The sequence below is a fragment of the Strix aluco genome, chromosome W, assembly GCF_031877795.1.
Source record: "Strix aluco isolate bStrAlu1 chromosome W, bStrAlu1.hap1, whole genome shotgun sequence".
NCBI classification, from domain to species: domain Eukaryota; kingdom Metazoa; phylum Chordata; class Aves; order Strigiformes; family Strigidae; genus Strix; species Strix aluco.
Window position 1 is genome coordinate 27,743,799 of NC_133970.1, and position 16,487 is coordinate 27,760,285.

Consider the following 16,487-nt stretch of genomic DNA (forward strand, 5'->3'; position numbering starts at 1 on the left):
GGAGATGGCTCTTGTCAGGTGTGAGGGAAAGGTATTCCTACAAGGAAGAAATTGTATGTAATCCAGGTAAGTGGGCCAATATAGCGAGAGGTATCCAGTACCTAAGGAAACTAACTGTGCAAGAGCTGATTTAGTATGACCCGACCAACACACAGTTACCTGAAGACCCAGATGACGTCCCATGTGGACAACCCATATGGTGGAAGGTTGTACGGAGTGCACCATCGTTGTCTGCCAACTCATTGGCAGTACTAGATTTAGGAGATGATGAGGCACCATGAACAAAGTGGCTACCTGACACTGGCAATTTGAAGAGAGTCTTTCTTCCTCCCTATGGGCTTGCGTCTCAGCTGTAGAGAAACTGCCAGACATCCTGGAGAAACATATGGAGAAACTGTCTTGAGAATTCCAGTGATTCGAGGGTAAGTTCTGCCCCCCACCTGTACAGACCGATATCTCAGCTAGTAGGAGCAAGCATTCCCCTGCTCAAGAGAGACAGTATACACCACGGGGGAAAAGCTGTGGTATTGCCTGTGTGACCATGTAGAAGGCACGAGAAAATGGGATGGAAAACCTACCTACCTCCTGAGGGGTCCTGCCTCAGCCAGGTGGAAGACAGGGACAACCGAGTTTACAGGACTGTGTGGATCCGATGGCAGACCCACAATAGTATAAGGCTCTAGTGGACACCAGTGCCCAAGACACCCTAATGCCATCAAATTTTAAAGGGGCAGAACCCATTTACATTTCAGGAGTGACAGGGAGTTCTCAACAGCTGACTGTGTTGGAGGCTGAAGTGAGCCTAACTGCTAATGAGTGGCAAAAGCACCCCATTGTCACTGGCCCAGAAGCTCTGTGCATTGTTGGTATAGATTATCTCAGGAGACGGTATTTCAAGGACCCAAAAGGGTACTGGTGGGCTTTCGGTATAGCTGCCTTGGAGACAGAGGAAATCAAACAGATGTCTTCTTTGTCTGGTCTCGCAGAGGACCTTCTGTTGTGGGATTCTGAGGGTCGAAGAAAAACAGGTGCCGATTGCTACTACAACAGTGCACCAACCAAGACTCCCTGAGAACCTGAGATGAGGAGGAGTTGTGAGGGAGACACTTATGCAAACACAGAGGTCAGTGGAAAAAAGGAGGAGGAGAAAATGGCAGGGGAAGTTGCGCTGGAACAGAGACTCCCCTGCAGCCTGTGGTGAGAGGGCAGGCTGTCCCCCTGCAGCCCATGGGAGTCCACATTGGAGAAGATGCCCACCTGCAGCCCCTGGAGGACCCAACACCGGAGCATGTGGCTGCACCCGAAGAAGGCCGAGGCCCTGAGGGAAGCCTGTGCTGGGGCAATCCATTGCTGGGAGGATTGCAATGCACAGGAGGGACCCACACTGCAGCAGTTCATGAAGAGCTGCAGCCCGTGGGAAGGACTCATGTCGGAACAAGTTTGTGGAGGGCTGTCTCCTGTAAGACAGACCCCATGCTGGAGCAGGGGAAGAGTGTGAGGAGTGCTCCCCCTGAGGAGGAAGGAGCAGCAGAGAGAACAGGTGATGAACTGACCACAACTCCCATTCCCTGCATCGCTGCGGGGGAGGAGGTAGAGAAATCAGGAGCAAAGCTGAGCCCGGGAAGAAGGGAGGGGTGGGGGGAAGGTGTTTTTAAGATGTGGTTGTATTTCTCACTGTCCTACTCTGTTTGACTGGAAAATTAAGTGGTGGTGTTTAAATTAAATTGATGTTCTTTTTTTTATTCCCCTAAGGAGTCTGTCTTTTACCCATGACCATATTGGGTGAGTCATCCCTCTCGGTCCTTGTTTCGATTCCGAAGCCCTTTGTTTTATTTTTTCCTCTCCATCCCTGAGGTGGAAGGGGTAAGCAAGCAGCTGCATGGTGATCAGTTGTCCTCTGGGCTCAAACCACAACAGCAGCGGAGAGGCAAACCCATCTGGGCTGCTGATTTATGAGAGAACTTGGTTGTGAAAGTACGTCACATAGATGCCCATGTACCCAAGAGTCAGGCCACTGAAGAACATCAAAACAACCTACAGGTGGATCAAGCAGCTAAGATGAACATGGCTCAAGTGGATCTGGACTGGCAACATAAGGGTGAGAAATTTATGGCTCAGTGGGCCCATGATTCCTCAGGCCATCAAGGAAGAGATGCAACATATAGATGGGCTCATGATCGAGGAGTGGACTTGACCATGGACACTATTGCACAGGTTATCCGTGAATGTGAAACATGCTGCAATCAAGCAAGCCAAATGGTTAAAGCCCCTTTGGTATGGAGGACAATGGTTAAAATATAAATATGGGGAGGCCTGGCAGATTGATTATATCACGCTCCCACAAACTTGGCATGGCAAACTATGTGCTCGCAACAGTGGAAGCAACCACCGGATGGCTGGAAACGTATGCCACCCTCCATGTCACTGCCCGGAACACTATCCTGGGCCTTGAAAAACAAGTCTTATGGCGACATGGCATGCCAGAAAGAGTTGAATCAGACAATGGGACTCATTTCTGGAATAATCTCATAGACACTTGGGCCAAAGAACATGGCATTGAGTGGGTATATCACATCCCCTATCATGCACCAGCCTCTGGGAAAATTGAGCAGTACAATGGGTTGCTACAAACTACACTTAGAGCAATGGGTGGTGGAAATTTCAAACACTGGGACACGCATTTAGCAAAAGCTACCTGGTTAGTCAATACTAGAAGATCTGCCAGTCAGGCTGGCCCTGCCCAGTCAAACCTTCTACATACTGTAGAAGTGGATAAATTCCCTGTAGTGTGCATTAAAAATATGCTGCGGAAGACAGTCTGGGTTATTTCTGCCTTAGGTAAAGGTAATCTCATCCATGGGATTGCTTTTGCACCTGGGTGGGTAATGCAGAAGGATGGAGAATTCCAATGTGTGTCTCAAGGGAATTTGATTTTGGGTGAGAATAGTTAATGAATTAAATTGTATGATATTGACTGCTATATAACGCTGTATATTATCACTTCTATGGTGGCTGTATGCCATATGAAGGGTATTGCAATAAAATCACCCAGATTAATGAAGAATGAACTTTGATGAAACCAAGCAAAGTGCAGCGATGATAAAGCCAGAACTGGCTTCAGCATGCAACAATCCAACACCACACACTATCTTTCTTTCTCTCAAAGACTGTTATGACAGGCGGAGCCCAAATTCATGGACTAAATTAACTCAACAGACATTTTATAGGGATGGCCCACAGACTAAGGGAATTATATCTGTGTGTATATATCAAGAGACAGGAAAGCTGGTGATTAATTGGGATTTACTGCAAGTGTGGGACCTGGGCATGACATAAATGGTATAGAATAAGGGGTGGATATTGTCCTGGTTTCGGCTGGGACAGAGTTAATTTTTTTCCTAGTAGCTGATACAGTGCTATATTTTGGATTTAGTGTGAGAATAATGTTGCTAACACACTGATGTTTTAGTTGTTGCTAAGTAGAGCTTATCCTAAGTCAAGGACTTTTCAGTTTCCCATGCTCTGCCAGCAAGGAGGTACACAAGAAGTTGGGAGGGAGCATGGCCAGGACAGCTAACCCAAAGTAGCCAAAGGGATATTCCATACCTTAGAATGTCATGCTCAGTATATGAACTGGGGGAAGTTGGCCAGGGGCTGATCATTTCTCAGGGACTTGCTGGGCATCAGTCAGAGGGTGGTGAGCAATGCATTGTGCATCACCTGTCTTTCTTGGGTTTTATTTCTCTTTTTGTTGTCTTCCTTCTCATTACAATTATTATTTACATTTTAAATTTTTTTCAATTATTAAAAAGTTCTTATTTCACCCATGAGTTTTACTTTTTTTTTTTTTTTATTGTCCTCCCCATCCCACAGAGAGCAGGGAGGAGTGAGCAAGCAGCTGCATGGTGCTTAGTTGCCAGCTGGGGTTAAACCATGACAAGCATTCATAAGAAGTTAGTTCTGGATGCAGTGGAAACATTAACCTGCAAACCCAGTTACTCAGGTTTGTCCTATAAGAGTTGTATTAGGGAATGGCTACTCTAGAAGATATTCTATAAGAAGATAAGTATATATACAATATATGATAAGTCAGCTACTTGGGAGAAGGTGGAGTTGTACGAAGATAATGAAGACTGACATGGAAAACAAATGAAACAAACTCAAAGTAATCTACTTGATTTGAGAATACATACTTACCATCAGTTTTTATAAGGGAAGACATATGAAAATTCCCAAATCTCTGAAAAGGTCACTACTATAAGTTGTTTGTTGCTTATATAGTAAAAACATCCTTAAAAAAATTATAGGCTATGAATATGAACAGCTACATTATAAAAGGTATTTTCTGTAGTTTGTCTTTTTAAAATTTCTGCTTTCTACTTACTTTCCATTACTAAAAAAAAAAAATAAAAAATCAGATTTTAACCTCCAAATTGCAAACCTTCAATTTCAGAGTCTCAGATCTTCTCTCTTCTGTCTTTGCTTCATCATCTTTCCTCTAAACTCTCCAGTTTTAGTGGTAGTTGCTAGTTTACTATACTAATACCTCCTTATTGCAAAAATAACTGAATTGATAGTCTATTGACATCATACTAAATCAAAAGGTTGTTCACAGAAGTGCTTATCTCCCACTTAAATTAACTGAATTCACACGCTTAAAACTAAGTGCTTGCTTAACAACTTCCCTAAAGATAGACAGACCTAAATACATGCTTCAAATATGCTTTATAAATGCTTTTTAAGTCCCCAGTTTAGAAAAATATGCCACATAAATATGATTATTCAAATATAAACATAAACATTTGTTTTACTGAATATATCATCTTCACCTACTAATATGCTTTGCAGTGAGAATTCTAATGTTAGTGATATCACAGAACAACACATTCTGAAATGAACTATTTGAGCTAGAAGGTACTATTCACATACTCTGACTCGAGACACCCATTTAACAAAGACTTTTTCAGAATGCAACACTAAAACATCCCAAGTCAAATGAGTAACATTAGTTTATATTTCCATAAAATGTTCTTGTTCTATGCTACAAAGATAGAACTATCGCTTTTATTAACTGAAACTATGTTTTAAGCTGTTAGGACAGCTCTCTGCTATTCAGAAAAAAATGGTGCTATTTTAATGAAATATAACACGTCACAAAGAACTAAATTGGGCTTTTTATTATAGTTTTTGGCCTTTAGCAGAACTACACTTTAACTGTTCTAAAAGCAGACACAAGAAATGAACAAGGGTATTAATCTAATTTAGACTTAGATTTTACTAGTGTTTAAAAACCAAAACAATGTTCTAGTTCTTAAGTCAGTCAGCCAGGTGAAAAATTTTAAATTTGAATGCAGTTGCACAAAGTAACGCATTTTACTATTTGTGAGAGAATTTCTGTGTCTCATTCCATCTCCATACCACTTACCTGCCCACATATTTTCTATCTTTTTCACACCTTTAACACAAAGTATTTGAAAAGGTAAAACACTGACAGACTGGTATGACAGAGTAAATTTGTCTGTTGGTCAGTTTTATACAAGTCTTCACAAGAATTTCATAAACCTTTTTGAAAAAGGTTAGAGCTTGATTTAGAATAGCCAATTTTCTTGTGTTTAGCAAATAAAATTTAAAAAAAAAATTCATATCGACATTTATCTCCAAAAAAGTTAGAAAAACTGCCTCAGAATATTTGTTAGCTGAACCAAGAGAAACAACAGAAAAATTAAAAATAATCAAACACTGACCATATATATTTTGGGAACATAAAAACTGTCTAAATGAGATCACTTGAAACAAGCTTCACATAGACACAAGAACTCCTACAGTAGGCAGTTATGGAATAACCTCTTCAGGGGAAGTCTCTTTCTAACTAACTCCATTAATTTGACTTATACCCCAAACTAAAAGAACTTATATTCCTTCAAAAACATTTGTTTGTTTATTTGTTTAGCTGGTGACTTTTAGGAAGTCCTACAATGGATTAATTTACAAGAGAAGTTGAAATTTACAAACCACCTTAAGCAAGCATTAAATGTCTTACTTAATGATTACTTATTTTCTGTTTTGTCTCACAGTACTGTGCTTAAAAAAAAAAAAAAAAAATTAGCAAAAAATCCCAACCCACACACACTCCAAAACATGACATCCACTCTCATTCTAAACAAACAGCTTTATTAGTTTTGGTACCAGAAGCATTCTGAAGTACCTTTGTTTTACAAGGGGCTTCTTATTTTTGAGGGACAAAAAGTTCCTTAAATTCAAACTAGTTTATTATGAAAAGAAAACCATGACAACTGTTTGTACTCTCACTTTATTATTACATCTAACATGGTTGCTCTTAGAAATTCAATCTACTACTGTTGCTAGGAGTCAGTTGCTGTGCAACCTAAAAGGTATGCGGTGCTTTCAGGTTAAAAAGCATTAATAAATCTGTAGGCCTCCTTATACATTTCTGACCAATTTGCTTAAAGAGCTTAAAACTCTTCTCAAATAGTCACCACACACCTCCAGATATCTTTTTTAAGAGGATTATACTAACAGATTTTAACAATTGCACTGTTTTTTGGCTGGGATAGAATTATTTTTTTTCATAGCAGCTTGTACGGTTCTGTGTTTTAGATTTGTAAACAAAACAGTGTTGATAACACATCCATGTTTTAGCTACTGTTGAAGAGTGCTTATGCAGCATCAAGACCTTTTCTATTTCTCATGCTGCTCTGCCAGCAAGTAGGCTGGAGATGCTCAAGAAGTTAGGAGGGGACACAGCTGGGACAGCTGACCCCAACTGACCAAAGGAATATTCCATACCATATGATGTCACACTCAGCAATAAAAGCTGAGGAAAGGAGAAGGAAGAGGGGAATGTTCAGAGTTATGGTGCTTGTCTTCCCAAGGAACCTGTAAGGAACTGAAAGAAGTAATGCCTCAAACATTCATCGACACAGAAAACCTCAAGGACAAGCTGTGGCCTTTGGATTAGTCTAAGGAATGTCACCCAAGGAAGCAGGAGTGTATCAAAGGATGCACCTCCCCACTCCCTTGCAGTTGTATTGACAAACTCCTTAGATAAACCTCAAAGGGGGAGACATGGACTGAGCAAAACCAAATGTTTATCACTGGCTCCATCGTGTAGCCATTTGTGACTCTACTGTGTACGCCAGACACCATGCGTGCATTGCTAACGAACCGATAAGAGGAGCCGGATGACTGCTCAAGAAGCATGAAGTCAGAAAAAACCTGTGGGACCAGAGGCAACACTAAAAGTGGGCAGATATGCTAATCAGCTGATATGATGAACTTAAAAAGGCAACAGAAAACTTTGCTGTGTATGCACCCACCATCGAAGCTAGATCCGTGTGCACCCACCACCCGAGATTAGCGGACCTGAGACAACGCTGGATCCAGGGGTGGTGATCTGGATTTCTTTGACTCTCTTTCTCTCCTTTCTTTTTCTTTCCTTTCCTTTCTTATATATTTATAAGAGACCACATTGATTATTATCCTTTTCCAAGTTTAAATTGTTCTCTACCGCAAGTAAAACATTTTAACCAGTCGTTTGGTGTCGTTTCACCTTAATTTAACCCAAGGGGATCACAGAACCCTTGCGATTCTCTGGGCTTCCAGTCTGGGTCGTGACAGAACCATTACATGCGATGAAGCCCTGCTTTCCTGGGAATGGCTAAACATCTGCCTGCAGATGGGAGGTAGTGAATGAATTCCTTACTTTGCTCTGCTCGTACACACAAGCAAATATTTAATAAATATTAAAGCAGAAAAAGCAGTATATATTATCTTCACTGCATTCTAACTGAAAGCAAACAACAAAGTTTTCCTCTAATTTGTCATTTAGGAGGGCAATTAAAAATCTTAAACATCAAGAAACCTCAAAGTTAATGTTTCAACAGCTAAAATAGCTGCACAACATGCTCTGTAGAGATACTTTATTTTACACTCCCAAAGAACAAGATATCAAGTTCTATATTTTGGACTATAAATTAACAACCTAAGAAGACACCTTAAAAATGGCAGCATGATGCTTCATATTTACTTTTTATATCTACATATGCCCAGTGGATCTTCAAGTTGACTCTAAGTTGTTTTTGTCAAACTGTGGTGTTCTGGTTTTGCTCATTATTATTTTCAATCATAAAGATTCTGCAGACCGAATTAGATATCTACAAACACCTCCACAGGATCACTGTTTTCAATAATATTTTAGCAAATCCACTGGAGAAGGGCTAAGAAACGGTACACAGAGAAAGCGAACAATATGCCTTTTCTCCTATAAGTTGTTCTATAGTAGCACGATTAATGACATCTATAGGAAATAGGAAATCTGGCTTATGCCTTTTGTTCTTTAAATGTATCCATATTACAATAGATGGAGTATAGGGTGTGAATGTTTGCTGATTGGCCAGATGTCTATTACCAAATGAAATATATAACACCTGAGCACTGATTGCCTTTTCTTCAATAGTAGCATAAATTTTGTCTTACCTTTCCCCTGATAATTATTCTGATGAAATCTGTGTTTTTGAAACCTCTACACCTCTTTCAAATAAAATGGAGGGCAGTATCACAGAAACTATTTCCTTAGGAACACAAGAATAAAAAGATATCTCAAAAGTTATCAGAAAGGCTAAAGTCTATACAATACCCAGTTTGTGCACCTCAAAACATTTCATACTACTTGGTGGAGGTTTTCTACAGGGACCTCAAAAAAGTATAACAAAATGAAGACTGCTTTGAAAGCAAAAAGTCAAGGGCAGGGGGGTGGGGAAGCAAGTTTCTTCCTAAAAGAGCATTCGTGAATGAGAACTGTTTTGTAACTGGTATTTTGTTTCTTCTCCAGAATTCATAAGCTTGCAGTGTTTTTTCTAAAGCAAAACCAAATCTATTTTTTTTGCCCACATTAGGATAATGGACTTATAAAACAAACCATAAAGAGAAGTTGCATCATCAGGGTGGTGTGACACTGGAACAGGTTGCCCAGAGAAGCTGTGGCTGCCCTCTCCCTGGCATTGTTCAAGGCCAGTTTGGATGGGGCTTTGAGCAACCTGGTCTAGTGGAAGGTGTCCCTGCCCATGGCAGGGGGGTTAGAACTAGATGATCTTTAAGGTCCCTTCCAACCCAAACCATTCTATGATTCTATGATCTCCTGCACTTTTAGGATTTAGCCTTGTGAAGAACACAGTAGCAACTCAGAGTCCAGAATCAAGCACCCATTTCCATCAACACAGACTAAAAGGTAAATATAAAGACTTTTTAAGTACAGTAATTGCTACTTTTAATTACTTTCAAGAACAGATCCCTGCAACATTAAAAGCTACCCTATTGATTGTTATCTCAAAAGTGATGGAAAACATCTTGAAAAGCAGTCTAAAATTATTATATCTACACAGCTACAGTTAAAGACATCTAGATATACTATACTGCAGAAATAGTTGTACTTAAAAACTAGCTAATTATTATCTGAACTACATTTTACAGTCTTGATTTTTGTTAGATCTAGTTTCTACTGAGAGCAAGTGTTTTCCTCTGTGTTGCTCAATGATATACTAGAGACAGGAGAGACTTTAGCAAAGAGCAGTTGCAATGCTGTCCAACTTCAATTGTTCCATAAGTAACCCTTTATTAGTACCATAAAATAGTCCTTTGAATGTAAAGTAAATGAAACTTCTGTAGACATATAGGTTTGTTTTATATAAAACAGGATAGAGCTTCAATCTGTTAAATTTGGCGAGACAGCTTGGTTGAAGCTCACATCAAGAAATTCAACCAGAACCAGACCCTATTGAGATTAAACCAGCACTCCTCCCTCCACTATTATGGAGTACCCCCCTCATCTGTGAGACTAGCATGCTTCTACAGTACAAACTGTCCAAATTCAATGCTGTCTTTAGTCTTTTCCGCTCAAATTCCTTCTCCCTCCCTCACTCCTCCTCGGCATCAAACTTTTAAGTACTTGATGCAAGTAAGTAGAGCAGGCTTTGACACATACAGCTGTTTGGAGGGAATGAGCATCTGCTTCACATGTACACGATAAAGATCTACCCAAAGTGAAATGGATATTGTGATCTACACTTAAGATTTTTGAACATTTTCCAGCATAAATATGTTTTCATTTTGATGTATCTTTACTAAATTTATTCTTTTTCTGGCTGGGCATAGTGTCAATCACCCAGAACTTTCAGGAAAATTAGCTTCTCTGCAATTCCAATAATAGGGCATGTTAAAAAAAAAAAAAAAACAAAACCAAACCAACCAAACTCAATCACCTGTATTTAAATGTATACATAACATATATATAAAATATATAACATATATATTTTAACATAGAAACTAAAAAAAAAAAACAAAACAGCTACTCCAGTTCTAAGTTTTAGTAAATCCCTGATTTTTTTATGGTAAATTTAATGTGGTAAAGGGTTATCACACCAACAGAGATGTCAAGCCAGGCCCAGAAGCACTACTATATTAAAGTGGCAGGCTTTAATAAATATGTTCTGCAAAAATCTAATCAGATGTCAATCGAGCACACTTACAAATAATTTCTAAATTATCTAAAAAAATAATTTAAAAACTTCCTCAGATTCTCCTACTTGACCAAAAGGCAAATTTCTCAACATGATTATTTTCACAATATGTTTGAAGATGTTTTAACCAATCTTCAGGTTGCTAGCGTGAAAAATAGATCCTGAACTGCTGAATAAGCATTCTTTCTAGTCATTTTCAATTGGCTGAAGGAGTCTTCAAAATAAATTTTAAATGTCAATTCTGTGTATATTGAGATGAAGCAGATAACTTTTACACCCCAAAAGAAAGCAGATTAACAAAAGAGTAACTGTAGGCTATCCCTGCAGCTAAACCGGATATACTTCAGAGATGTCTGATATACAATGCTTCCCAGCCTTGCCACATCCCACTACCTCAAGTAAACTGTGAAACATTAAACCATGTGGAAGCGAAGCATCTAACAAAGAAAAGGAAAGAACAGTGGATAGGAAACAATTCAGCAAAAAAGTAACAATATTGACGAGATTAATAAAGACTGAAACTGAGTGTTAGCAAATACAGAAAACAGAATTATAAAATGTACATGAACAGACAAAACTATCAGCAATTAAAAAAAAGCAAAGTAGGACTAAAACATAAATTGCAAAAGCAAAGAACATATTGACAAAAAAAATTTTAAAAGACTGACATTTAGTTTAACTTATTATCTAGAAACAAAATGAGCAAAATGTTCCAAGGATGTTCTTTAGCTTCCCCCATTATCTGAATTCCAAATATCCCTCTAAAAATCTAGCATTTTGTCTTCCATTTCACAGGCTTGTATCAGCATGCTAGTAAACAGTAATTCTAAAAAATGAATCATTATTTTCCTAATACAATATTACTTTATAGTTAGATCAAGATTAGTTTTAATTCAAAAGGACTGATAATGTGATAAAACAAAAAGGAATCACTGAAGATAAAAATATCCCTGTTTTGTGCCATGTAAGTATGGGTGTAAGAGGCAACTAAACGTTTCATCATGGCACTAAGTGTTAGAGAGAGAAAGAAACAAGTAAATCCAAGTAAAGCAATTATACAAGAAATACACATGGGATTTATGTTAAGAATCAGTGAAAAAAACACTGCCTAATGGGTTGTGAAGAACTAGATAGTTACATGATATTAGTGTTTTTCGATTTTTAAATTAATTTAAAAATAGGTTAAAACCCATAGTAGATATGTTCTGTCACTGTTCTACATAGCACTTCTATTAAATAGGAGAAAGACACTATGTTCATAAGAAAGATAGAGCGTACAATTTTTGTAAGAAGAGGTGCACTTCCTAACGCAGTATGTGCTAGGGTTAATAGTTATGAAACTATTTTAGAACATCTACTGAGATAATACAACTTCATACAGAAACTGAATGACAACAGGAAACCATATGGATCAACAGTGTGTCATGGTTGGACCACCTTAATTAAGAAAACATACCCAGGTAGGTGGTTCTTATTCCTACGGAACTATACAGTAAAGACTTCTTTAGCTCTTCAGAAACAAATGTGTTTCTAAGCAAGCAAGACAAACACACAGCGTTGTGTGCTCTAAATATGCACAACTCCTTTGAGTTTACTGAAAACTCAGTGGTTTCTATACTAGAAGGTTAAATTCTACAAGTAGTATGAGCTGAAGAATTCAAAAAGGCTCTGAATCAGTGCATGAAAAATAAGAATCAAATATGCCATATAGAACAAATATGTTTTTTAAAATAAAATGAAAATGTTAGTTGATGAGAACAGAAAGTTGGGAATTCAGAAGTACAGCCACAAAATGAAATTATAAAATTAAATTTATTTGCAATTAGATAGCTTGGTTTATGGAAATGACAGCTAATTGCACTGAAGGATTGTATATAGTACCAATTAGCCCTTCAACCTCTACTGTTAACTACTAATCACACCTTCAAGGCAGTTTTAAAGAATCTCTAATCCCTCTGCTGTGCTACCCACTGGCCTTTCCTTTGGAACATTACAAGTACTGCAGTATATCAGATAACAACTTCCAATAAAAAAAGATAAATACCCTTCATAATAAACAACCACAGGGCAATTTATATAATTTTTCCCCTTTTGGAAATGATGTCTCTTCCCGTATTATAAAATGAGAAGGAAGAAAGGCTGAGGAAGAGAATGCACTCGAGGCTTCTCCCTCCCCCCTCCCCCTCAATCAATAGTGAAACCCAATGGAGCAGTCCCAGCCTGGATGCTGCAAGGAGAGAAGAGGTAAAGGTTGGGGTGGAGGGGGAGAAGAAGAAAGGGATAGAAAGGTGGGATTGCAAGCCTGCCCAGAACAGTTACATTCACCTGAACAGTAGAAAGCTGTGTTGTTGTTGTTCTTGCTGATGGTGGCTGTTGTAAGTGACGATGAGGAAGGAGATGGAAAGCAGCAGAAGAGCGATTGTTGTTGATGAGTAAACAGTCACCAGGACTACGGTGACTATAGCGCTTGATTCACAAGGCAACAGTTGCTATAACTCACAAAAGAGAGAGAGCAAGCAAAAGAGGAGGAGGCAATTGCCCAGCCGAAGAGACCCGGAAGAGGCAGAGCCTTCCTTATGACGGACAGCTTCTAGGGCAGGAGGAGAGTGGGATCCATTTCCTCAAGGGGGAAAGAAAAGAAGGTTGGGAGGGATGTATTAACTCCTCCACCTCGTTAAGGGCGTGCGAGGGCGCATTCTATCCCCAACAAGCAAAGTGGCAGTAGTATGACAATGGATGTAAGATTACACTACATCGGAGCGGGCAGGGAGGGAAACTGTAGTGGTGGCTGATTGTTCAAATGGATAGTAACTGCCAGGCCGAAACCTGAATGGGAGGGAGAATGAGAGAAGAGGGGGTGTGGTCATATCAGCATATCTGTCTCCCGCGTGGATCATGCTCACCAACATCCTGACGTCACATCCGATTTGCGACTAAGATAAAGGGGGGGGGAGCGTGCGTGCGTGCGTGCGTGCGTGCGTGCGTGCGTGCGTGCGTGCGTGCGTGCGTGCGTGCGTGCGTGCGTGCGTGCGTGCGTGCGTGCGTGCGTGCGTGCGTGCGTGCGTGCGTGCGTGCGTGCGTGCGTGGCTTTGATTTTCCACCCTGCTTGCGCAGTTTAGAGTGAACAGGAAGTTTTGCTTTGTGCTCACTGCTTGTCACCTTTTCCACTCCTTTTTCCATCATAAAATGGCAGTGAAGAGCCACTGATGGATGGGGTATTTGTTAACTGCTGCCATTTAAAGTAGGTGAGACTGTGGCAGCAGCTGTACTGCCCTCATTGGCAAACCAAAATGTGCGTTCCCAGCTGCCTTGTGCCAACCTTTCCCTCCAGCAATGTTCCTCATAGACCCCTACCCTTCCCCACATATGCCCTTCCTTAGAATGCAACCTGCTTCACTTCTATTCCTTCCCTTGAACACACTTCATGCTGCCACCAGGGCAATGCTCTTCAATTTCCTTTCCTCATCCCATTTCTCCTTAATCTCCCATATCACCAGTGATTCTCTGCTCCTCTAGGGTCATGAGGCTTCAAGGTGTTGAGGATGACTGCTTGCTTTAGGGATATAAGGGATGTTGTGCATTGGAGGCAATACACAATGTGAGAATTTACACAGAATCATACCTATTTTTCTGCAATGCATTCACATCTAATGGCTGTAATAAAACATATATGGTATTTGTTATTCAAATCTCAAGGGGAAAAAGAAGTTGTAGTCAGGATGTTGTGGCCGAACAGTTTTGTAATTCTCTTATGTAAATAAGAAATAAGATATATGTATATAGTTTCTATTGTTAAAATCAGTTGTTAGAAGGGAGCTAAAATGGCCCCCATCTTCAAGCCACTACAAAAACCCCTGTGCTGAGTCATCCCCCCTTCTGTGACGGAAACCTGAGAAAAGCCCGCAAAAACAGGAGAAAAGCCCGGGAAACTTGTTTACACCTTTGCAGACCCCTCAGGGTACGCCCATCATGAATATGGATGAAGCCTACACTATAAAGGGACTCAGTTCTGTCCTGTAAGGTGTGTGTCCTGGTAGAGCAGAGACTCCTGGCACACCCAGCGCTGTTTTGCTCACTCGCCGCTTGCTAATAAAATTTTGTTGATCACTAAAAATTGAGAAGTGGTTATTTCCCACTAAATTACAATTAATCAATAACAATGGCCACTATGATCCCATATATCCCTATAACCCCAATACATGCAAACCTGCAGCTCTTTTGCACCTTTTGTAACATATAAAATTACTGTATAGTTGTATGCAGCCCATTCTACCATCTACATAACCAGTAATAATTGATTGTAATACATATATTGGTCATATCCAGCATGGGCTCCTGCTTAACTAAGTTAATTTCCTTTTATGACAAGGTCACCCATCTAGTTGACCAAGGGAAGCCAATAGATGTGTTTTGGTTTTTTTATTTTAGCAAAGCTTTTGATACTGTCCCTCACCATATTCTTCTGGACAAAATGTCCAGCATACCAGATAGACAAGTCCATAATACGTTGGGTGAGCAAATGGCTGACAGGCTGGGTTCAAAGAGTTATAGTAAATGAGGTTACATCAGGCTGGTGACCAGTCACTAGTGGGATTCCCCAGGGCTCAATTTTAGGGCCAGTGTGCTTTAATGTTTTTATAAATTATCTGAATGCAGGAATTGAATGTACATTAAGTAATTTTGCTGACAATACTAAACTAGGAGGAGCTGTGGACTCCCTCGAGGGTAGAGAGGCCTTACAGAGAGATCTGGATAGACTAGAGAGCTGGGCAATCACCAACTGTATGAAATTTAACAGATTCTTTGCTAGATCCTGCACCTGGGATGAGGTAATCCTGGTTAAACATGGAAATTGGGGGATGAGAGGCTGGAGAGCAGCTTCCCAGAAAGAGATCTGGGGGTCTGGGTTGATGGCAAGTTGAATATGAGTCAACAGTGTGCCCTGGCAGCCAAAAGGGCCAACAGTGTCCTGGGGTGCACCAAGCACAGCATAGCTGGCTGGTCGAGGGAGGTGATTGTCCCACTCTACACTGCACTGGTGCGGCCCCACCTCGAGTACTGTGTGCAGTTTTGTGTGCCTCAATATAAGAAGGACATCAAACTATTAGAGTGTGTCCAGAGGAGGGTGACCAAGATGTTGAAAGGTCTTGAGTACAAGACTTATGAGGAGTGGCTGAGGTCACTTGGCTTGTTCAGCTTGGAGAAGAGAAGGCTGAGGGGTGACCTCATCGCAGTCTACAACTTCCTCAAGGGGAACAGCGGAGGGGGAGGTGTTGATCATGTAAATGGTATGAAGCTGCATCAGGGGAAGTTCAGATTGGACATTAGGAAAAGGTTCTTCACTGAGAGGGTTGTCAGTCATTGGAACAGGCTCCCCAGTGAAGTGGTCACGGCACCAAGCCGGTCAGAGTTCAAGAAGTGTCTGGATGATGCTCTTAGTCATATGATTTAGTTTTAGGTAGTCCTGTGAGGAGCAGGGAGTTGGACTCAATGATCCTTATGTCAACCAGCAGGGAATGGCTGCTGACTGTCTGAATGAGCTGCATGTATTCTCTCACATAACAGACATTCTCAAAACTAGACTGCAGTGGTTTCACTGGCATTTGTTCACCGTCCACATAGAGGGCCACAAAATTTATATAATAATGTTTAAATTTGAAAGGGTTCTTATCATAATTGCTGCTAAAAGCAAGACAGAATAATCTTAAATTAGTAAAATGATGCTATTTTTTGAGGTGAAGATATAGCTTGTTACTTTCTGTTATAGAATCTAATCCCGAGATGCTGAACAAATAACTTCTCCACTAGGTTCTTATGGTGGGTTGACCTTGACTGGACAGCAGGTGCCCACCAAGCTGCTCTATCACTCCCCTTCTCAGCAGGATGGGGGGAGGGGGGAGAAATAAGATGGAAAAAAACTCATGGGTCAGGATAAAGGTAGTTTAATAAAGC

At 40.2% G+C, this 16,487-nt stretch overlaps 1 protein-coding gene across 1 annotated transcript in view; it reads right to left on the reverse strand.

Annotated features, from left to right (window-relative positions):
* LOC141917719 (transcription factor RFX3-like) overlaps window positions 1-13,085 on the reverse strand; it is a 207,214-nt gene extending 194,129 nt beyond the window's left edge. Inside the window, exon 1 of the mRNA XM_074811130.1 lies at window positions 12,861-13,085. The gene's annotated coding sequence lies outside the window, so the exon portion shown is untranslated. The remainder of the gene's footprint in view (window positions 1-12,860) is intronic.
* Between the last annotated feature and the right edge of the window lie 3,402 nt (window positions 13,086-16,487).